Genomic DNA, 24,536 nt, shown 5'->3' on the forward strand with positions numbered 1-24,536 from the left:
CTTTCTGGCCTACGGGGACTGCATAAAGCCATGAATCACTTTGTATGGGCTCCAGAAATCCTTTCTCTGCTCTGTAGAGAAGGGAGTGCACTTGCCTGCCTCAACAGTTCCTTGGCGAGCAGGAGGAAAATAGGCTTTTGCCCAAAGTCAGCAAATCTTGCATTAGAAAAATTATTTCATGTCATGTGAGGACATCATTGCAAGTTTCCTTCCCTATAATCAAAGTTACTGCCAGACCATATTGCATATAATGGCATGAAAAAAAAAAAAAAATTAAAATGGTACTGGACAAGGTTAAAAAGGGAATGGCCTCATTTACTATACTGTATTAGAGACAATCCACTAAATTCTAATCATAAGGTACTAGATATCTTTCCTCTCCTTTGCTTTGAAAACAAGACAGAGATTTCTAAAAATGAGTGATTGCAATACTTTACTTGTTCTGTCAGAACAAGAGTAAAATTTGCTTTGCTTATCAACTTCTAGGTAACTGAATTGTGCAGGGCAAGCAAAAGCCTTCAAGCTTCTACATCTTCCCTTCTTTCCACTTCTTGAAAGCCAGCACTCTGTTAGTTCATTCAAACCTCCAGGGAGGACTAGCTCTTTCTTTTTACAACAAGCACTAACCATGGGGTCAGTGAGAGGTTGATACTGGGAAGACAGCACTGTTTAAGATGGAACTGTGCTCCTTCACTGTACTCAGAAGCAAGAGCAGAACATGGCATGAAGCAGCATGATACAACGATGGTGGATGCCTCACCCAGTTGTGACACCACTTGCTTTCTTTTAACCCTTTCTTTCACTCCATTCTGGCACAGGATTATCTTTATTCTCCCTTTAGCTGAATTCTAGATACAGCAAGTAACTGGTGTTATCAGATCAGGTACTCCTGGCAGAAACAGCAGACGGAGAGGAAAGCTCAACCTTAGCTCTAAAGGAACTGGTGCTCACAGCTGAATTCTGAAACAGTGCTCCCAACGAAGACTGAGAACAAACGAGAGGCAAGGTCTGAGCAAGGTCAGTTTCTTCATCTCACTCTCAATGACAATCACTGGAAGCTGGTTCATAACTGGCTCAAACCTAAGAGGTGAAGCTCCACACAAATAGAGAGAACATACCACAGGCTCATCTACACACAGTTCTTCACCAAGCAGGGAAATCCATAAAACCCCACATTGGACACTCACCCCAGGGTAGACATACTTTCTTGCCCCTTCGCTCCCCACTGTCAACACAGCTCAGTCCAAGTGGCTTCCAAAACATCCTGCAGGTGTGCATAAGCTACAGGAGGGAGCCAGGCTGCAGGGGCGTGCCGCTGCTGAGCACTGCAATGCTCAGGTTCATCATAAAGACACTTGCTGATGTGCTTAGGTTGAGGAAGTTTCCTGTATGTAGCCGGTAGAATGAGAAGGTGCCATATCCTCTCCACCCACCAGGCAATTTCTTTCCTCTCAAGTGACCATATAGTGTGCCTCGGGCACCTATGCAAGGAGCACAGCAGCCTAAGGTTGGCCGAGATGAATCTGAGCTAAACTACTGTTACCAGTAGCTTTGAGTTCCCACCAGCCACAACCACAATTCACAGACAGAGACCAGCATGCTGATAGCTCTTTCCAATGCTCCTCTCCTGACACAGGAGGCCTCCGGAAGGAGCTTCCCTCTCTCCCAGTACACAGTGCAAATACACGTGCTGCAAACATGAAATAAACTGGTAACTGATGGACTCTGTTTGTTCAAAGAGAAATAACAGACAGATTAGGAGCAATAATGAATGCATTCAATTGCTTTCTTTAGGCTGAACTCACCCAGATTTTTCTCATCCTTGGCACAACTGAAAGGCTTACAGTGTGCACGTAGCCCAAAGGAAATGTGGACACTCCGCATCTCTCATTAGCTGATCCACAGCACATGGCTTAATTTAAATTTTATACTCTGCAGAGATGATGATCCTCAATGGGCTGTAAATACTATTATAACTACTGGAATACGTGGAACTGTAATATTTACAGCAACTGAAAATCTGGCCCAGTATACATTAGCCGCCATCTCTGACCATTTTACTGAAAGAAGAAATTCAATCCAACTATATTTAGTCTGATAAACAATGTATTTCCTCTTCCTGTGTTTTTCAGACCAGATGTGCTAAGGCCTACCATTGTAGACGAGTGTTATTTAACAGAACACTGCCAAAATGGAAAATTTCCCAGTTTAATCAGATCATTAACTTGGATCTTTATTTTTTTCTCATCTTTTAAAGAAGGCTGGATTTAATGATAATATAAATGCGGTCTCTGCTAACAAAAAATGGAGATATTATGGACAGGTTGCTTGGGTGGGTTTTAGTTTTGGGTTTTTTAAAAGAAAATTAATTCTGGGTCAAGCTTAAGGATTAAGGCAACTCCAGATTTTTGACCCCCTATTCCCAGCAGAGCTTGAAGCTAATATAAGTCCTTATTCTATCTGCTGGTATCTACAACAGCCTCATCCATACCATTACCAGCCAAACAAGAATATCTCCCAACCACACGGAGCAGTCAATGCTGAAAAGGCCAGACCCTGATCTCTCTTACAGCATCTCACATCCATACAGAGTTCAATGAAATATGCTGACAACATGGTTTTGCTCCTCCCCCATTCCAAAGTTAAACCAAGGGATTCTTGGCTAGTCCTCTCCAGCACCACTGGCTACTTTGTGCCTCACCAATTTGAATCTTGGAAGCCAGGCAATAGTTTCATCATCAAATTCATGACACACACCAAAAGCCACTGCCTTTTTCTTTCCAGCAATCTCAAATAGTCAGAAGAGCTCACCGCAGGAAATGGCTTTCACAGACAACATCCTCCTGTAATTCAGGCAGCCTGTTCAACCTGCGAGCAGAAAGACAGCTACAAGTGTCCAGGGAGAAAGGCGAGTTAATATTTTTTTCATCAGACGTTTCTTGCTTCGATCTGGGTTTCACCCACTACCAGGCACAAAACCCAGATCTAACATGGGCTCCTCTGTTTCAGAATATCATGACTAAAAGGACTTTCTTGGTCTTTTGACAGTTATCACAGTGAGGAAGAAAGAGTAATTCCAGATTAGGTTCTTGGAAATGTGGAAACATAAGGATGTATTTTCTCTACACTAATCTGTCTCTCGTTGGTCATCAGATGCAGAAGCCTACAGAGGAGATGCTGACAGATGTACAAAAGGAGGTTGCTAGTATCCTTTCTGTTAGTGTCAATATAAAAGCAGACAATGCTGGCAATAACAGCAGCACCAATTAATCATCATCACCTTTTGACATCTAAGTATAAAGTAACATCCCTAAAAAATACAGACTGATCGTAGCAAGAACACAAACTACTTGTCCTCAGAGTGCCAGTTTTCTAGGATGCCAGACATCTGCCTAAACTAACTTCTGTGAATTTGGCCCATTGTTTTTAAGTTGCTAATTCAAACTCAGAGTTCTATGTGTTGAGACTAAATGGCCTTTTTTTTCCCCCTCCCTCTGTTTTAAAGACACTTGTTCAAGACGTAGATGTTCTGTATCAGATTAAACTACTTCTGACATTCACTTCACATAGATCAAACTACCTCTAAAAATAAGTGTGTTTCCCCAGTAGCCTCAAGAACAATCAGCATAGTGGTGAGGTGAGCTCAACCTGTCAGGATGAATTTAGGTTAAACTTGCGCACAAATCATTCAACTGGGCTATCACTTATTCTTATTAAGAACAACAAAACACAAGCGTGTTTATAATTTCTAAGAATCTAAAAGCCATATAACCTCTTTTTTTTTTTTTTTTTGAGAAATAAACATCATGTCATAGCCACAACTTGAAAAACTTTCTTACTAGCAGCCAAAGACGCTTTTCATCTCTGTATCTGTGTATTCTTAGAGAACTCCAAGCAACTCTGAACAGCTTTTAGGCAGCTTCCACCTCACGTTTACCTTAAAATTCAGTGTAAGTTTTCAAGAAATTATTCTTTTCAGCTAGAAATATACGTACTTTTCTTACCATTTCCAACAAAGAGTGCACAAGCTAAAAACAAATGTTACTATCAACTGCACGAAGTCTGTCAGGCATTTAAATTAAATTGATGTAGGATACACTGATTGAATGTAACAAAAAGCATCTTCTAGCATTAGACTCATTCAGTCTAAATAATTATCAACAAAGAACATTTCAGCACAAGTTCTGTAAACCCAAAACACTCTGAAGGTACACAAAAGGTGCCATAATCACCTCGCATTCTTAAACCAAGCAATCCTCACCCCTAGGTTCATTGATTCCTTTGTCACACTTTTCCCCTTCTCTTTTGTTTTGAACTCTTTCCTTAAGGAATAAACCCAGGCCTTGAAACCTTTCAGGTGAAGTGGTGTTTGCAAAAAGACATCTTAGGTTTTTGCATTTTCATCCTTCATGAGCGGGCAATGTTCTCCTACATCAAAGAAAAACACGTCTATGGTTTTTTTTGAATTAAACAACATAAAGCAATTAAATATTGAGAAGCAGTCACATGAATGATGAACATGAATCTTCCAGTTGATAATGCGGAAGAGGAGGAGCTGAACTGTATCTGACTTATAACCCCACGTCCTAGGCTAGGCCTAAGGATGTCCATCGCTTTGTAGCAAGGAAGCAAATAGTTGTTGCCTGCACAGGTAGCATCTTGCTGTCGCGGATGAAAGTATTGACACGGTAATGATTTAGAAAAATAATCTAGATTTATTAATAACTAACAACTATTTGTCAATACAAAATAGCTCAGAAAGAAAAGCGACTTATTCAGGTTCTAAAATGACAATATTCACTCTAACTTACTTAACGGTACCTTAGTTTATACACATATGTACATGCGCATACACAAACCAGACATATACATACAGAAACAAAGGGGTTTGGATTTGGTGAAATGAACACAAAAGGGACAAGCACACAGGAACAAGGGTAAGGGTACGTACCCACACACACACATCCCCACCAACAAACAGGTGAAATAGAAGCTAGCTCAAAGAAAATTTCCCTCTCGAGTTTAGAGCAAATACTCACAATGCCTTGGCATTCCTCAACGGGCGATAATTGAGACTCGAGCGGGGGGACTTCGCCCTGGCCTTCCACCTGGAGCAGATGACACCTTAAGGGTTTTGGTACCTGAGAGGCGTCCCAGCTCAGGGGAGATGCTGGTCACAGGCTGCTGCGATCCAGGAGAGCTCAAAGGGTCTCTCTGGTGGTCGCAGTTTATAGGATCCAAGATAACTGACTTTTGTCAAATACTATCTGGTGCCTTCCGGCAGTTGCACAAGAATTTGAATAACATGCAACCCTGTTATTGTTCCATCTGATCACATCCCAGGCATAGGTGTGTCAGGCCATCAGGAGATGATGGGCCATTATAACCTTTTCCAAGCAATTGGGAGGGGCAGGAGCCAGGCTCCTCAAGGTTATCAGTCCTTATCTCCATAGATTGGTGGATGGCTTGGGGGAATGTGGATGGAATCACACCTGGCACCAAGCAGCCCAGCAAGGAGGGCAGGGAGGGGTAAGAATTGCACCACCACACTTGCCTATGTTCTTTTATGTAGAAGGAAAATGCTGAGCAGGTGCTTGCTAAATTGAAGGCCATGAAAAATCATTTGGCTCTTCACCATAACATCCAACCTAATTAGTTGGGTTTTGGCCCCCAAATCCCAAATGGCATGTCAATCTGATTTTGAAAGTTTACGCTTAACATGTCAGGGGCGTTCCCAAGTATCACTATCATCTGTTTCTTCCTCATCTTCCTGATCTTCCAGCATTTCATCTTCCTCCTTGTTCTTATCAAACAGCTCTATTCCAAGTTCTAATCCTCTTTGCCTTTCTGCAAACCATTCTCTGACCTGCTCATATCCCATGTGAGATTTGGCTACCAGTTCATCGAGGTCTTGCTCATTAAGGAATCTATGCTTCATATAGTAGTCCTTTAGGATTGCTGTTCCAGTTTTGAATTTTATGACAGACACACCTCTGTCCCAGCAATTTAACCTCGTGCTTCCCTGAGGTCTCCCCCGAGGCCTCCCCCTCCCCTTCAGTCTTCCTTTTCCTCTCTTTCTCGCAAAGCCTCGGCCAATCAGACTGTTTGCATTGGCACTCTAGTAATAATAATACCATTTCAATCCTCCATTTTTCCAAGCATAGCGAGTATCTCCAAACCAGCTCACAATTTCTGATCTTGGGAGCCCAGTTTCTTCTGCTAGTTTGTTGTATTCTTGTAGAGATGGCCACTGAGTACGGACAAAAGAACTTTTAAGCAAGTGCAACTGCTCTGGTGATTTTTTGCCTATTTTGCTTGAAGTGGAATACACTGATTTGGCTCCTGCTGCTCCATCTCCCACAGATGTTTCTCCAGTCTCTTCTTTTGAGCTGCCAGCATTGCTCTCGTTCAAGTCAGCTCCCTCTTCTTTCAAGACATTCAATTTCCTTCTTTCTGTAAACCAGGCATCAAACTCTCTCCTGGTCAGTTTGGCTATTAACCTATTCATCTCTTCATCAGTAAGGACTGGCTTATTAAGAAAACCTGCTTGGAGGACCTGCAGCTGTTCAGCAGTCTTGTCTTTGAATTTCTGCTGGTTGAAATCAGGAAAAGCGCTCCATGATGACTTGTTCTGTGGAGTGACTCCCGTTGGGGACTCATTCATTTCATCGCTTGAATCAATAACAATGGTGGCACACGAATCACTGTTGAGATGAATCCCATGATTATTCTTTGAGTTTCTCTGATTGTAGCATGTATCGCTGAACCACTTTCTGATCTCTCCTTTAGTCAGGGCCGTTATTTTCATAAGTCTTACAATTTCTGAATCTTGAGGAAACTGATTTTTAAGGTAGCTGACTTTCAATTCTGCCAGCTGTTCCTTAGTTTTTTTCGCTCAGATTCCAAAGGAGTCAGGATTCATCAGCGCGCATTCATTTTTGATAGGCTGAGGGGCTGGAACAGCAGCTCCTTGTTTGGTTTCTGCAACAGGCTGAGCAGTGTGAATCTGACTCTTCTGTAACTGTGTTTGGTTTGGGACTCCTGCTACAGTCAAAGCTATTGGGGCTGTTACTGGTAACGTATTTGCACCTGTAACTTGCGTGAGAACAAGTCCTGGCTGACCAACTATTTGGCATGTCTGTAAAATTGAAGGCAAACCATTGCTAGCGGCAGAAATGTGTGCTGGAATAACAGTAATTGTCTGTGGCACGGTATGCACCGTGCCATTAAATTGTTTCCTCCTTGCTTCCTCCACTTCCTCTGGAGTCCAGCTCACACCGTGTTTCAGACGCTGCGCAGAAAACCATATTCTAATCTGTTCCTCTGTGTGACTTAGCTTGAGTGGAAAGAACAGTGATTTCTGACAAGGCTGGATATGGGAATTTGTTGTAGGTGTTAAGCAAAAGAGGACTGTTATCCAAAGCAGTATTATAGGCTGGAATGCTATTTACAGGTATTAGGACTTTTGGAATCAGGTTTGAGTTCTGTGGAACAGTGATTTCTGACAAGGCTGGATATGGGAATTTGTTGTAGGTGTTAAGCAAAAGAGGACTGTTATCCAAAGCAGTATTATAGGCTGGAATGCTATTTACAGGTATTAGGACTTTTGGAATCAGGTTTGAGTTCTGTGGAGCTGTAAAGGCTGTTATAACCTGTGCCACCCCAGGCTGAAGCACTGGTGCTGGAGTCACTACGGCACTAGCCACATCTGCTGCACTGCAAACACCTGAATGGCTCGCTTTTGACTCAGAAACTGCTGGTGGTGGGTTTTCTACTACTTCTTCAGAGTTTGGCTCCTTTTCAGTTCCCTTTTCTTCACCAGCAATGTCATCAACTACATTGTGGAAAACAGCAATACGTTTATTCTCAGTTTTGTTTTTCATCATTTTCATAATAGGAGTTTTGCTGATTGAGATCCCTGATGAGGGGACCTCAGAAGAGTCAGCCTGTTCAACATTTTCTTCTCTAACAAAACTCCCGCCAAAAGTGAGATTGTTCACTGTTTGTTCAAAGATTGTCTGATTACTATGTTTCACCATGGTCAACTTAAAATTCTCTTCTCCAGGGTGGTACTTCAAATTATGTTCTGAGAGAGCATCATATCTTTTGGTAAGAAAATTGCATTCTACACAAACATAGGATGAATTTAATACTAAGTTGGGATGTTCTGAATCTACGTGAAAAATAAACATATTGAGATCGGGAGTTTGAAAAGTACAGTATTTACACTCGTAACCACCTTCTACTTTATTCTACTTTATTTGTATTTTTCTGATTGTCTGAATCCACATACTCATGAACATCCTCATCACTTGTTACGCTCTCTGCTGTAGGGTTATCTGCTGGCGCAAGTACAGGTGGTCCTTCCTCCAACTCTGATACCATTTCTAGATCCGGATCCTGCTCGTTGGCTAAGACCATGCACAGTGTTGTTGATTTTCTTTTACTGGCCATGCCTGTTATGTGAGAATGATACTGACTGGTCAGGTACAGACCTAACTTCAAGCTCTTCTTGATTAATAGTAATGGCTTTCGGTACTTCAAGTTGAGACTTTACAAGAACTGACATTTATCCCGTTAGCAGATTTCCTTTTGTAGTGCAATCAGGTTAGAAATAGTTGAGGATGAAATGTTGAGAGAGACTGCTTTAAAGTCCACATCCACCACCTGTAGCAAAGAAGAGACAGTGGAATTAGTTAAAGAGTAATTTCTATTCTGCTACGTATTTTGGCTTAAGGTAATTCAGTCCTTTGTGGTTCAATCTGCCACTGTTCATCCCCTGAAAACAGCAGACCCATTCCAAAAAGAGTTACTCAAACTAAGTTAAGAAAGGCAAAATCCAATCCACTTACTGTAGGCTGAAATTTGTTTTCGTGCGTGTCAATGCACTGAAAGGCATAAAACACAGGATGGTGTAAGACAGGGAACCTTCTGACTGTTTCCCTGTCTTCAGAACCCTTTTTCTTGGCATAATGTTGAGGTCAGTTGTCCTATATAACTTGCCTTTGAACTGCTTTGCCTAAGCTCTGACAACATTTCTCGACTGCCCCATGAGCTCAAGTCCTTTCTATCAAAAACTCAACCCTAGTATGACATCTCTACTACTGACTCTGTCATGTCCCTCATGTCTGAGGTTGTGAAGGGTCCCAGAAAAGGCAGGCCTAAGAGTGTTTTTCTATTGCATTCTATATGCAAACATGAGTATGTCTTTATCCCAAGACTGAAAACAGGCAGAACAATGCCTTTTTTAAGGCACTTTGACAGACAAAAGATGACTATCCTTTCTTCCTAGCTCCCCAAATGTCATTCTCCAGTTGAAGACCAATCCCAAACCAATAAAAGTTGATTGCTAGCACATGGCAATTAACTGAAATCTGTTTTCACGCCTCTATGCATTAACAGGGACATGACTGATTGTGTGAACTGTACCGGAGAAAAAAAGCATTGAAGACTGATATAGCAAGCAGAAGCCAAATAAAATGATGTTTAGAATTCCTTGTCCATTTCTAAGAAATCTAAAGTACCACCAAATAAATCTCAGGCCTACAGAAATTCAGAGAATAAATGTAACCTTAAATAGCATAGACTTGAGAGAATTTTATCCCACAGGGAGCAGATCTAGTCTGTTGGAAATGATGCACAAACTTCTGCAGAGGGTTTTAATTCTGTAGTAGTTTTCTTCTTGAAATAAAATCAGACACTGATTTCTCATAACAGAAATCCCATAGGTACCATTAACTTTTAGACAGTGGAACATCATCTACTTCCCAAAGTGGGGGCATGCTCAACTTCAAGGGGAATACTCAGTAGCTGTTACAGAAGGCCAGCTTTGTTCATGACAAAGTCTTAAAGGAAAAAGAACAGTGTAAAAGGAAGAAATGCAGTTACAAGAAATGGGAAGGGGAAAAGAAACACTATTTTCACTGTACGGTAAGAAGATTCTTTCGTTTTGATTATGGCAGAGCAGGACTTGTGGGTAGGAAAGAAGATAAGTAATTCTCAGCTTCCCATTTTTTCTTTAGGCAAAAGACAAAACTGTTCATCCATAGCTGCTGCCCAGTGCTGTTCCATAAGCTGCTTTTTTGAAACTGTATGCCTCACCTCACTTTTTCATAAAAATCCTCCCCAAATGTTTTTGACAGTCACCCTCTGCACTCCTTCTGTGCTTACATTCAAAGTGCACAGCCTGACACGATAGGCTTTTTATGCCAAGGATACGGTTACATGGTATTAAGGACACCGACAGTGCTCAATAAATTGTGGGTAATCATCATTCTGGGATGGCAATTATTTAATAGTACTGAAACGGAAAGATACCCTTCTTCTACAAGTTAATGCTGGCAGTCTGTAAAACTACACAGAAGTGTAAAAGATATTTATTTTAATGCCTATATAATGCATTTCACACCATCTCATTTATCTTTGCAGTGAAGGAATCATGAAGCAAAGCTAAATGGATCCATTTGTCTCAGTGTCCTGAGGGACAAGAGGTAGAGCATTACTAACCATACTGCTTTTTTTATGGGGCTAGAGGGCTCTTGACAAAAGACAGACAACTGCCAAGACTCAATGTTGAGCAATGCTCTTGGGGAAGAGCTGGGTGGTATTACCTAATCTTTCTGCAATCTTGAGTAAAATTTTTAAAATGCCAGAAATGCCCGTTTTCAAAAGCTACTTAACAGCTAGCTTTGCTGACTGCGAGTTGCAGTCTGAAAAAGCGACTGCGGTACTCCACAGTGCCTCATCCCTAGCACAGCACGTAGGATCTACATGCAGGGCGGCATGAGTGAACATAAGAGCTTGCTAAAGGTCCTGTTCTGGGATGGCACAGAGCCCAAGTGAAAGCAACATTTCACCTGACATGCAGTGTTGAAGCGTGTTCAAGATAAGGACGGAGATAAATAAAATGGGAAACCTGTCCAATAAATCAGTAAGCGTTTTTCTCCAGTCTCCTCATTTACCCAATAGCATTCACAGCGTCTCCAAGCCTACAGATCCATATGCAATTGCAGCATTTGCAGCCGTTTAGCTAAATCTCTGTACCACGTACCTGCTGTGGTTCAGTTGTGCTCATCGTGCACAGGCAGATTATCCTACCCCTCCACTGTTTACCAATGGAGAAATAAGTTTCTTTAACACAAGCACATCTCAGAAAAAGAAAGCTGCATCTACGCTCTTCTGACTATGCTATGTAAGATTTTTTTTTTTTTTAAGGATGTTGTGATTTCAAAACCCAGTTTAATTCAGAGCTTAATGAAGAGCTACGACAGCATTCACTGAAATCTCAACAAAGCAAGATGCTTGCAACCCTTCCTAGACTTCTTTCCTCCACAGACTTTACAGAAACCTCCGTTCTCTTCTCCTTGGCGCTAACAGGATTATTCCATCTGTACCACTCTGCTTGACATGTTCTCTCAGTTTACCAGGGGATTATGAAAACTTGCACTCAAGTAGTTTATCAAATCAATTATGCATCAGCCTTGTACTTCCTCTAGAACACCTCTCCTGTACTGCTCACAAGAATGCCATGTGGGACCTTGCCATCTATCTTGGCTTCAGTAAGGTCTGCAACATTTTGTTCCAGTAGGCTGATTACTCCAGCAAAAAATGAAACCAGATTGGCTTGACATAGTCCGGTTTTGACAAATCCACCTTTTTTAAGAACATTTTCCCAATTCTCTACATTCTTACACAGTGATTTTTAGTAAATTCTTCCTGTATTGTCCTGGGAATGAAGATCCTGTTAACTGATCTGTGATTCCCTACATGTTCTCCTCCTCTTCTCATGCCTCTCCCTCATTTAAGACTAGGTACTATGTTTGTCTGTCTCAGGTCCTCTGAGACCTTTCCCCATCCTCTATGAATTCCTGAAGATCATCACGAATGGTTCAGATTATTTAGTCATGTATTTGACCCTAAAATATATAAGGGACAAGCCAAAACATTGTTTAAGATTTTCTATTTTCATCTGGACTGTATTTTTATCCCTCGCTGTTAATATTGACATTGTGTAATTTGGTTTGTAATGAAATATCCCAGGTGTTTGCTTTATGTTAGAAGCATAATTTTTCAGTGAAAGAATCTGAAGCAAAACTCTCAATTAGTTGCATTCTTGTTCTCTCAAGATCAAAATAGATTTATTCTCCACAGTGGAATTCAACATTTAAAGTAGTCTCTATAGCAGATTTGGATAAAGATTTATATAAATATTCTAAACGCAGGCAGAAACCTTCTGCCCCTTTTGATTATAGTTTGAGAAGGAAAAGATGAGGGGTTGACAGCAGAAGACACACATAAAAGAATCTGTTTCTAGCACAAATTTTTTACCTACCTCTTCCTTCCCTCCCCAAACAGGAGTAACCAATGCATCAAGAAAACAAATGAGATTACAGAAAGTGTTCACTGTGTGTTCAGGTTGTATGCTTTATGAAAAGGCATTTCTCCCTGCTTGCTGTATGACACTTCCATCCTGTGTGCAGGAAAAGTGTGCCAACAAAAAATCCAAACCCAAATGTCATTTTAAGAACATGCACAGAGTGGCTCAGGAGAAGATGAAGCAATAGAAACTGTTTCTAACTTTTAAAATCACCTAGATTACAAATTGCCTACGATCTCTCTCAACGCAGAAAACATTTTGTCTTTTTCTTATAGCATCTGATTAATCCATGACAACATGCAATCGTTGATCCTTTGTTTAGCCTCCTTCTAACTATTACCATTTATTCAGAGTAGATATATCCATGTCAAAAACTATTCCGCACACAGCCCAGTGTAGGCTGATCTGCTATGATCCGTACTGCCTCTCAGCGAGGTGTGTGAAGGACTTAATTTTATAGTGCCATTTTCTTCAGCTGTTCATTATCTGCAAAGATCAGGGGGGCATTACTGCTTATGACTCCAAAATAAAGGCAAATTCTCTACCTAAACTCTGCAATATTCACATCTCATCCCTGTTTTTAAATTAGTTCCGGTTCTAATTCAACACAGGCACAAAACTTGTCAAAATTATTTCAGCAGGACTTCATGTGTGCTACAAAGATAAGGGCATGCTTAGGGTCCTTGTCACATTACAATTTGTAATAAGGGAGGCATCTTCCAAAAACGACTGTACTGCTTGCCCACACACAGTTTCAGGGTATGCCAAAGCCAGACCCATGTGGAGCACTGGGAAGAGAACACGAAGCCCAACAGAGGCTGAAGGGAGCCTGTCACGGGACCTGCGAGTAGGTTTTCTTGGATTCTCCCTATCCCCACTGGTTTTAATGGGTGATGAGCAGGTTCCACCAAACTAACTTAGAAGATCAGGCCAGAAGTGACCACTAAATAACCTAGATTGTCTTTCTCTATTACAAAATTTCCCCCAGGTATCTCTACAGGGAGGACAGTAACTTGTGCCACTGCTTTTGACACACAAAGCCATCACCAGTTTTTACATTTGATCACATAGAAGCTACTGATCAAACATGGCAAGTACTTAACAATCATGGGTGCACTGACAAAGTACCTTTAACATATATGGTATGTGTCTCTGCTCCTCAGTCACATAAACATTTATTTTTCACATGATGCAGTCACCTTGGTAGCTAAACCTCATACAAGCAGGTTTTGTTTTTTCTTTTTTTAACCACTGAAGTGTTCAATTCAAATTGTGAGCACTCAGTGCTTTTAACATCAGACATGTCTGCTCGATTATTCTTGAAAGTGAGTATCAGACTGCTTATCATACTCAACAAAATGGCAGCAGAGTTAGGGATACTTTTTTTTGCATAGTTACAGCTCTGTTTTGTTTTGCTTGCTGTGCTGTTACACAGAAAAAGGAAAGGAGAAAGAAATCAAATTACTGACATGAAAAGATTTTCAAATGTGTTTTGGGTTGAACAAACATTTAATTCAACCCAGAAAATCTTTCATATTGGCTTTTAAAAAAAATTGAACACTAAGGAAATTATTCATTTTAGGAATTGTTTATCAAAAAAGTTAATCCTTAAAACATCAAAACAAAAGGTTTATTTCTCCTGGGATTTTCTTCTTTAAAATGAAATTATCTGGCACAGACATGATTTCACAAAATGTTCCTTTCAACTTGAATCTGCTTTCACTTTTTTCCCAGACAAAAAATTTCTAGAGACCTTCGTTTTCCCAGGCCCTAGTCTAGTGCTGGAAATACAAGATCTTCCTTTTACTTCCCAGAGTTTGTGTCCCCAGACACCTTTCAGCTTCTTCACAGACCAAAGCAGCCGTCCTACAGATGGTCTCCTTTGCTAGACAGCCCTACTCATTCTCTAATCATCCCTCATGCTACACAGGAACCCCCACACTTCTGAAGGTGACGCAGCTCGGCACAAACTGTCTCCCTCTCCTCTCCCCCTCCTCCACTGATTGCAACTAACCACATGTGCCCTTCTCACATTGGAAACCAGATTTCAAATCGGCTGCTATCTACTTTCACTAATATTTGCCTGTCATCATGGCAAAACGGTATCTTCTCAACAGTAATTAACAGTGTTGGGAGCACTCTACCCTTAAACAAGTGGGACTAGGTCTCAGGGATTAGCAACTCCCAACACTTTTACACCTTGCTGCTAGACCAGTGGCATTCGCAAGCGTGCATGACAGGCATAAAGGCATGATCAAAAGCAGGTAACAAAAGATCCCGAAAATTCTACCTTGGATACAAAAAGGCAGTGATACATTATGATTCACAATTCTGCCTTTTTTTTTTTTTTTAAACAGTGGAATGCATTTCTCAGACCTCAGGGCTATATCCTTGCCAAATTTCAAGTTCCTCTGTCAAGTTCCTCTGTCCCTGAGGCACAGAGCTGTTCAGAAAAAGAATGGTAATACTGCTTTTACACTGAGATTGCCTTTCCTTGCTTCGCTCCTTGATGTTAATTTTGCTCTTAAACCAGTTGAATGTTCCCCCAAAACTCAACGAACAGAGAACAAAAGCAGTCTCCAAATAGAAACTATGTGTGAGAAATTCTCATTTCAATGGTCATAAGAAACCGAAAACAAGGACTTACAATGGACTCACCAGGTGACCCTAATAGGCACTGCTACATGCTCCACATGTACGCACAGACTTGCATACACCAGGATACAGACCTGTAATTTATGTAACTGTTGTCTGGAGAGGTTTAGAGATCTGCTGGGAACTTTTAAGGAATTTCCATCCTTGGAAATTTTCAAAACTTGGTAAGACCCCAAACAACTCTATCTTCACAGTTAACTCTGCTTTGAGCAGGACGCTGAACTAGATGATCTCCAGAAGCCCCTTCTACTCTTAATTTTTCTCCTCACCATTTTTGGATGTTTCAGCTTATAACTAAAAGGAAGGAGGGTAGCTCAAGCTGCCTACATAAACACTCTCTGCAGGTCTCATCTATCTAGTAAAATACCACTGTGTACCAAGCTAACCTTTGTGAAAAGCAAAGCATTTTAATTTGCAACAGTGACCTGACTCCACCCCCCCTGCTGAGTTCTGTACTGTACTCCGTAGATGCTCCCACTGATTTCTGTGGGAGATAATGTCTTATTCTGTGCGCGACAAAGACGGATCCCCCCCCACCATCACGCATTCACGGAGTGGATAAACAGTGTTTACTGCCAATCAGCTCAGTGACAAAAAGAGTAAAAGACAGGGGGCTATAGAGCCTTCCAAGTATAACACATGGAATAAAAAGCTGCATCTCGAAGTACGGTCACCCGTAGAAGTCAGAGAGGTAACTGCGTACTCAAGTCACCACGGAGTAATGAAGGGTCTTAAAGAGTCAGTAGACCAGAACAAGTACCTCAGCCCAGGGCAGAGGGAGCAGGAGGTTTGCAGTGACTGTGTTTCACATGTTCTGCTTCACAAGCACCGCTGGATTAGGAGCCCAGCAGTAATGCTGTCCCCCACTGCTCCCAGCTCACCCAAACGAAGGCCTTCGACGCAGCAGCAAAGTAACTCAGCAGGAATCAAGTCTTTCACCAGACTGGTTCCCCGCTCCATCGTTATCCAGGATGAAGCCCCAAACTCTGACTGTGAATCTCACCTCCATGACTTACTTTCTATGACACGTGGGACCCCTCTCCTAACTGCTCAGAGCCCTGCTGAGGAGACAACCCCCAGTTTGGGAGCCACTGGCTGAGGCAAGCCAGGGGCTGCCCCTTTTGCCCTGTTCTGCTGGAGCTGACTGTCATGTGAGCAACTCCTGCAGGAGAAACACAAGCCTCCCATGTTCGGTCCTGGCAGGGAAGTGACAGCGACAATCACCGAAAACAGATTACACAGTTTCGCTTTTTGTCTCTCACATGCTAGTATAATGGTGGAAAATTAGCACAACAGGATTTAAGTGGAAAGTATGTAGCTAACTAAAACACTGTGTTTAAAATGAATAGCTGTGGGGCTGCTTGCCTTTTTTTTTTTTTTTATTTCCATTTGATTTAAACACCATCAAAAAATTGGATTAGTTCTGTTTTAAAATATAGTGGTCGTTCAAAGCTGCATAAATATCCTAGGGTCAAAATCATACTCTCTCTGACTTAAATGAGAATAGGCAGTAGAATTTTATTTCTAAATACTGTAGGTGTTAATAAAAAACACATTTAAGAAGCAACAGAAAAGCCTAAAAAAAATATTACACATCACCAAACAAGATAGCATCAGAGTTGGGGGTGAAGGAAGAAAAGAATCAATATTATGTTTATACCTCCTATTATTTAGAGTAGGAAAATCAAAATCAGTTTTAGTTAGAAGTAATTTGTTAATTTACGCTAATGTGTCAAGAACACACTGAACACGTTCACTGCAATGAGTAACGCCTACCTAATTTACCAGCATTAAACCAGTCATCCTCATTAAGAGCACCAATGACTGCCTGAAGTCCTGTTCTAACTGTAAAGAGGTAAGTCTTTATTAATGGGATAAAAGCACTGAGGAAAAAATCAGTATTAAAATGGACAGTTGTAGTTCATATAATTTATTTTTTTTAGAAGCATATCATCTTCACTGGAAATTCTTAGTGAAAACACTGAATTAGTGGCAGTCAAGGACTAACCTTACAGACAGACACTCACTTTGAAGACATCTGCACTGAGTGAAGACACAAATTATTTTCTGAATGACAGAAGTGTCCTGCCTCAAAATTGAAAAAGCAGTACAGGTTGTTTTCTGTGTAAAATCTCCAATTCACATTTGAGCATGAGCTCTGCCAGAGCTCAAACCTTAACAGACATGGATACAACATCACAGAAACAATACATTTCAGCTAAGAAGTATGAAAAAGTTTCATATTTTGTCTCATTAAAAAATAGCCATGTTTGAATAAATGTATTCTTTGATATTCTACATATTTACAGTAGCTTAATTAATAATACAGACATGTTATGCTGTTTAGGGGAATTCTTAACTAAATTTTCATTTCCAACCACAGGACATAAATTGGGAATTACAGGCACTAACCATTATCTGAAGAACAAGATATGCATAATTCACTGTTTTCTAAGAAATTGCCAAAAAGTAAAAATTAATACTCTGAATGTACATTGAGGTAAAGGACAGATGAAATAAACACTCACTGATACAATTTCTCCCTTCACAAAACAAAGTTTTTCAAACCACCACAGTATCAAACAATGAGAATCATTCATCATTTATGAAAGTTAGCAAAAGCTCAAATGCAAATCAAGATCAGAAGAAATACTTCAAATCAAGGATCTCTACACACAGATCTAAATTGTGATTAAATCACCTATTTTAAATAATTTTAATTCTATCAGTTATGCCAGTTCCCATATATTAGGATTGTTTTTGAATTAATGCATTAGGCAAATGATAACTGGGGGGGGGAGATGGGAGAATACAAAGATTGGTTAGGAGAGGCAAGATGAACATGTTTAGTGTCATTCTTGAATCAACCAAATTAGAAGAGCCCAGGATATGACGAGTGGGGTGTGGTACTCAAGGAGAATGTTTATGAGAGTGTCTAAGTTTAGCATAAGAGAATAGGCAGGCCTGGAAACCTCGTGGGAATAAGATGCATCTCTTGTTGTAGGCGGCCCCAGCAAAATGTTACTGGTTCACTAGTAACTAGTTCACTGGGGCAAGCTTTTTTTTCCTCCCCTTTCCCTTTTTTGACAGCCAAGTACAATATTAGCTCGCCTTTTTTTTTTTTTTTTTTCCTGGCCATTGTCAATCTGAGGCCGGTTGAGAATATTTTGTGTCTAGACTAATAAATGTTTGAGAGGATTTTGCAAGACTGGTTTATGGGAACTGAATCCACTTTTTGTTTTTCCGCTGGAAAAAGCAGTATTAAAAGCAAATGAGCACCATCATGCTTTTGTTCTAAATTGCATATTACAGCACTGCTATTTTGTGTGCAATCACTACATAATTTGGAACAAAAATGCTTTTTAAAATTCAAAGCTATCCCTGAGCTGCTAAGGTTCTCTTGGAAACTGAAGGAGGAGTCTGAAATTACTGTTCTTTTGTTTGCATCCCCCAGTGAGAAAGGCAGCACACAACTAGAAACCACTGTGCTTCGAGGCAGCATGAATCATTAAGAATAAAGATCAACCCCCCCTTCATTTAAACATTAGATATTAAAACTAAATCTAGGACAATGGTAAACTAAACACACTCTTTCCTTCCCAACCAGTTACTGGTTAAATAAAATATCAAAGGGACTATATAAATCTTGTAACTTCCTCTACTGAGATGAAAAAAGATATTTTTGCAAAATATGGCCTGTCTAGATCCAATTACAAGCATCAACTTAATCAGTGGAAATTACTGGGATATGCATGGGCCAAAACCTACATCATCTTTTTAGTATTTGTTTTGGAGGGCGGGGTATCTCAAGATGAAATGGCTGACTGAGCTTTTCATTTCGTTGTTTCGGGTGGAAAAGGCTGAATCTTCCCGCATAAGGTAGTGCGGAGAAGCTGCTCCGGTGCAGAGCAGTCTTCAATTCCAACCCCCCGGAAAGCTCACACCTTCAGCCCCAGCTCTCTGCAGCATCCGGAATTAAACATTACCTGGTAAGGAAGAGGGCTCCTGTTCGCTAATTCACAGATAGTAACTTCATGAGGATTACATCCCAAAAGAGGATATTCACTCAAATAAAGGAGCATATATCCGCAAATCTGCCCTTAGAACCAGCTCGTGCCCATATGCATCTGGCCTGAACTGCAGTGAAAACATTCCTCACTCTTTGTCAGTAAGCACACGTGACCACAGAGTGTGGTTTATGCACCGTCATCATCCACACAGATATTAATATACTGGAAAGCTTTCAAAGCAAAGGATTCTGAAGTAAAATTTCCGTGTATTTAGAAACATAAAACCTCTCCCTCTCTGAACATTATAGACAAGGATTAATATATGTATTTCTAAAGATGTGCACATGTGACTATTGCTCTACTATATATGGAAAGAGTAAACTTACTTTACTTCAATATTACTCTTTTTTCTCACAACTTCCTGCCTTTCCCCAAAAGAAACAAACAGCTGATATTAACAAAGCCTTATTTTCCCCTGCAGGAACCCACAAACTAGAGGAAAAAAAAAAAAAAAATGCTACTTGTCAAGAATTATTAGGATTTAAATTAGTATTTAAAGTTAATGTTTGTGGACTGTAAGATAAAACACCCAAAGCTGCAATCATTTCACCCCCCAAAAATTCTACCTTTAATTATTTATTTTAATGAAATATAAAAAATAGTTCTTTACTTACCCACAAACTGCAATAAATTTAAGGAAAACGTATTAAGAAGCCAAATTTGAAAACCACTCATAAGATACAAGGAGTAAAGTTGTGTGGGTTTGCATCGTGTTTTAACGGATAGCTACAGTACCGGCAGAGATCTTGTACAGGCACCAATTGCTCAAACTGATCCACGCACAAAAAACTTGAATTGATGTGACGCTCCAGGTATGATGAACCTTTTGTCAGTTCAGACCCCCACTGAGAAGTCTGGAGGACAGAGAGCCATAAGTACTCAACACTGCAAACAAGGCTGGACACTGTGCAGTCCTGAATGCTCCAAAAATTCCACCAAAGCTATAAATGTGTTTCACATTGCTGAGAATCCTACTGAGAAACAGAAACCCCTGAGTTTTACCACTTGCTCCACCTAGTTAGGTGGCAACTGCTGCCAGGTGCCTGTAGTTACTGCCTAATTGTAGTTATTGTCTAATCAGTAGTTACTCCTGATACAGCTCTGATTGGCAGAGCACCCTCAGCTCCAGCTGATGTTGCTGAAGGCAGCTGACCTGTGGATAAAAAGGCAGTATTCTACTTTGAAAGTATTCTAAAGATTAAACAGGAGTCTGGGCATTTTCAAGAAGCACACAGCTGTAACTAAGGTTTAACTACCAGTCTTCTACAGCTCAGGTAGTAATAATTTTTCTTTCCTGACTCCTTCTCCATTGTGTCCCCTCTTCTTAGGGGATACAATATTCCTAGATCTCATTTTGACTGAATTAGCAAAACAGAGCCTTACACCAATGCACAGAGCCAATAGGAGAGGCTTAAAATCAACAGCACTTTGACACAGGAAGCATGCCCTTCCATTATAACACAGGGAGCAAGGCCATCATGTTAGTACCATGTTTTGTTTAGGCTAATATATCTCAATTTTTAGGAAAGCCAAGCTTAGAGACCTCTACCAAGACTGCCTGCGACTATACAAACATGCATTCCCATCTATAGAGTTCTTAGCAGCTTTGTAAGGTAAAACAATGCTAAAATAAATGCACTCCTCACCTATAAACAAGGAATCAGCCCTTGAAACCTACACAATTGCCTAATTGACATTGAAAGCTATTTCCTATCCAATTCATAGATTCATTTAGGCTGGAAAAGACCTTAAAGATTTTAGAATCCAACCATTAACCTGACGCTGCCAAGCCCACTGCTAAACCATGTCCCTAAGCATCACATCTATATGTCTTTTAAACGTCTCCCGGGATGGTGACACCACTACTTCCCTGGGCAGCCTGTCCCGGTGCTTGACAAACCTTTCAATGAAATTTTTCCTAATATCCTATCTAAACCTCCCCTGGTGCAACCTGAGGCCGTTTCCTCTCGTCTTATCGCTTGTTACCTGGGAGAAAAGGCCAACACCCACCTTGCTACAACCTTCTTTGACGTAGAGAGCAATACGGTCTCCCCTGAGCCTCCTCCAGGCTACACATACCCAATTCCCTCAGCTGCTCCTCACAGGACTTGCGCTCTAGACCCTTCACCAGCTTCGTTGCCCTTCTGACATGCTCTAGAACCTCAATGTCCTTCTTGTAGCGAGGGGCCCAGCACTGAACACAGTAGTCGAGATGCAGCCTCACCAGTGCCAAGTACAGGGAGATGATCCCTTCCCTAGTCCTGCTGGCCATACTATTTCTGATACAAGCCAGGATGCTACTGGCCTTCTTGGCCACCTGGGCACACAGACATGGTTCATAAGACACTTTGAAGATTCAGAGTGCTGGATGTGTGGAACTTTTATCATAACCATTAGAAAGTTCAAAAGCTCATTTCTGTCCTTCTGTCTGGTGGGGTGAATTTGGAGCTCACTGAACGATGCTGGCCTTGCCAAAGAGCAAGGACAGGTGTTATGTATGCCTCATGATACAGTTCTGTTTGCCCACAGTTTAAACAAAACGGTCAGCCTTCGAAGCTTGCTTGAGCAATGATTTCAAATTGTGGGTCCCCTGGCAGCACTTCAACTCCTAGTGAGACCAATGGGTAAGGAGGGTGAGTAGCAGATTGCAGAATGTCACCAGGGAGGCCAAGTTGCACGGAGTGAACCTAAAATACCAAACTCACTTTCTTAAATGGCTCCAAACACAAGCTGAAGGCGGTTCTTTGGAAGTAGAAGGTACTGAGCTCCTTTGTACTTGCTAGGCATAAGCAGAGGTCAAGCTGCTAAAGGATTTTTGCAACATTAAGTTCTTTGCTATATTTGACATAATTTACGGAGTGCAGAAAGCAGCATATTGAAAGTGCTTCACCAGTTTTCCTACACATTCTTCCATCTAGCCGCATTCATTCCTCTTTTAGTCATCGGCAATTTTCCTAGTTTCTGTGCTTTAGTGTGATACTGCCCTTTTTAGATTTTTAACAATATAAATGCATGCTCTACTCTACATTCCAGTTCTTGCCCCTTTAGATTATACACTTTTCACGGCATTCTATTGCAGTTTAACATCTACTATGATCTCAAAGCTCTTCAGGATAAAAGCCTGGTACACATCTTCCCACAGGCAACAGCAGCAGACTTTTGCTCAGTTTTGGCCGATTTCTGAAGCTGATTAGAAAGGATCCACTGGTAGTAGAGACACTGTTTTATGAAATACGTTACAGTTCATTGAACTCTGAAGATATGAAAAAGACTTGAGTGGACCTTCCAAAGTTCCTTCTAGTTCCTTGACAGAAAGGCAATAGAACTGGAAATGAACCATCAGTTAAAGTGATGCAAGGCACAGAATTGTGAAATGCCATCTGGCTGGTACGGGATAAGGAAATGTATCATTTGTGGTGGCTCCCACCTCCACAGAAAAAGAAACAACTGTCTATGCAGCGAAGGGGGTTGAATGTTTGGAAAGGTACTGAACTAGCCACAAAAAAAATTTTAAAAAAGGAGAGAAGATGAATCAGAATAAAGACAATTAATTGAAACTAATAATGATGATACTAATAATGCTGAAAACTTAAGTAATCACATCCCTTTGATAGCCTGAGAAAAGAAGCTGCTTTAATGCCTAATTTGGCAATATCAGAAACTTAAAAAAATAACATCAGAAAATTGTATTCTTACAGGTATGTATTCACAAAGGTGAGGCTACTGACACACAGTAGGGAGATACAGGAGCAGAACACTAAGATCAACATTGCTGCCTATTTAGGAAATACAAAGTAAACAGAAGAAAAAGGGGAAATGGTACTATACTGAAAACTGCGTCACTTGTAAACAAGTCACTGACAACTCAGAGGTGAACCATCCTGGACACTCATGGATCAATGACACCACATCTAAAGCACAAGGAGAGGGAATATTGACCGTTAATACCCAGAAGAGAACAGCATGTCCATTCAGAACCTTCCCTCATGCCATGACCCCAAAACTGTTACCACACAGGACTCTAATTTAATAATCAGACACTGAAAAGCTAATTCTGTAAATTTTGCAACAGGTTCAGGATTTCTAAAAATTAGAAAACATAAAAATACTGAATTTGACACCATGGAACTCTTGACTAGACCTCTGCTTGCCACGTAAAGAGAAACCGATCACCAAAATAATGATTAGCCACAGCTTAGCTACAAGTCATTGTGCCCTGGTGATATTTATTAAGTGCAAACAGAATAAAACCCCGGTTTATATGTACTTGCTGCTTTAAAAGTTCCAGTTCCATAAAGGTGGAAAAAATCCTGAACTCAGACTAGAGGAAAGAATCTGACTTCAAAGATAGATGACTGCTTTTGAAATAAGACTCTTCTAAAGGCACATCTACACAAAAGGGTCAGCAGTGTCAATCATAACTAGATGAAGAAGCTAACCAAAATTTAATCCTTTCCCTTAGACTACCTGTAAACAAATGGGGCAAAAACCCACGGACATGCTCAGGCATAGCAATAAGCTTAAGTGAAGTGCAATAGACTGCTCAGTGAAGCAAAAGACACAAGAAACAGTCTTTTCAGTACATCAGGAACAAAAGGAAACCTAATGATAACACAAAGTCCATTATTCGACAGAAATTCTTCAGTACTCAGAAATCTACAGAAGGCAGAACTGTTCGATACACAGCTCTAACAGTCTCCAGTGATATGTTGGTATGCAGTGATAAATACTGTCTGTGCAGATAACGACCAACAGCCATGAGTGACAGTAATTAAGGCTAGGCACCAGGCCACTGAATCCAGCTAAACCACGCACATGGTCATCAAGGCTGTTGTAAGAGAGGAAATAATCCAGAAGAGAGTCATAAGAAACATGAAGAGAGTAGAAAGAGAGAGAGCCTCACAAAGAAAAGCTCTACCTCAAACTGCTATGTTTTACAAAGGCAAGTCTGGGGACAATCAGAGTATACAGACACATTACCCAAATGTGGTGACAGAGGGATTTTCAGTCTAGCAAAGACACAAGAACCACTAGCCTGAAGTTAAAAGCCAATCATTTCAGTTATAAAAACCAGCATTTGCCTCTAACCGGCTCAAGGGAATTCATTTAACAATACAAGTGAAATAGACTGCCTTGCTGGCAACACCTAAAGACAGTAACAAAAGGGTTTTCTAAATGATGCGTGCTCACTCAAAGAGGTCCCAATTCAGGGCAGCCCCCGAGCTTGCGTCACGCAGGTTGCTTTAAACAGGGTTTCTGTAAGTACTCGCAAGCTTTATTTTTTCTGTGTGAAATCCTTCTAAGCAAAGCCAAACAAAAACTAGACTGCTGGTCAAAGCCAAGAGCACAGCTTTTAACATTCTTTTTTTCACTCCTATCTTTAACGGAGTATTTGTTTTCACGTAACAAGTTTCATAACAAAATGCACTTTTTAT

At 40.7% G+C, this 24,536-nt stretch overlaps 1 pseudogene; it reads right to left on the minus strand.

The window, feature by feature from the left end:
- Nucleotides 1-5,689: 5,689 nt before the first annotated feature.
- On the minus strand, nt 5,690-8,454 carry LOC141955021 (zinc fingers and homeoboxes protein 1-like; annotated as a pseudogene).
- Nucleotides 8,455-24,536: the final 16,082 nt, after the last annotated feature.

This window comes from Athene noctua, unplaced genomic scaffold, assembly GCF_965140245.1.
Source record: "Athene noctua unplaced genomic scaffold, bAthNoc1.hap1.1 HAP1_HAP1_scaffold_66, whole genome shotgun sequence".
Lineage (NCBI taxonomy): Eukaryota > Metazoa > Chordata > Aves > Strigiformes > Strigidae > Athene > Athene noctua.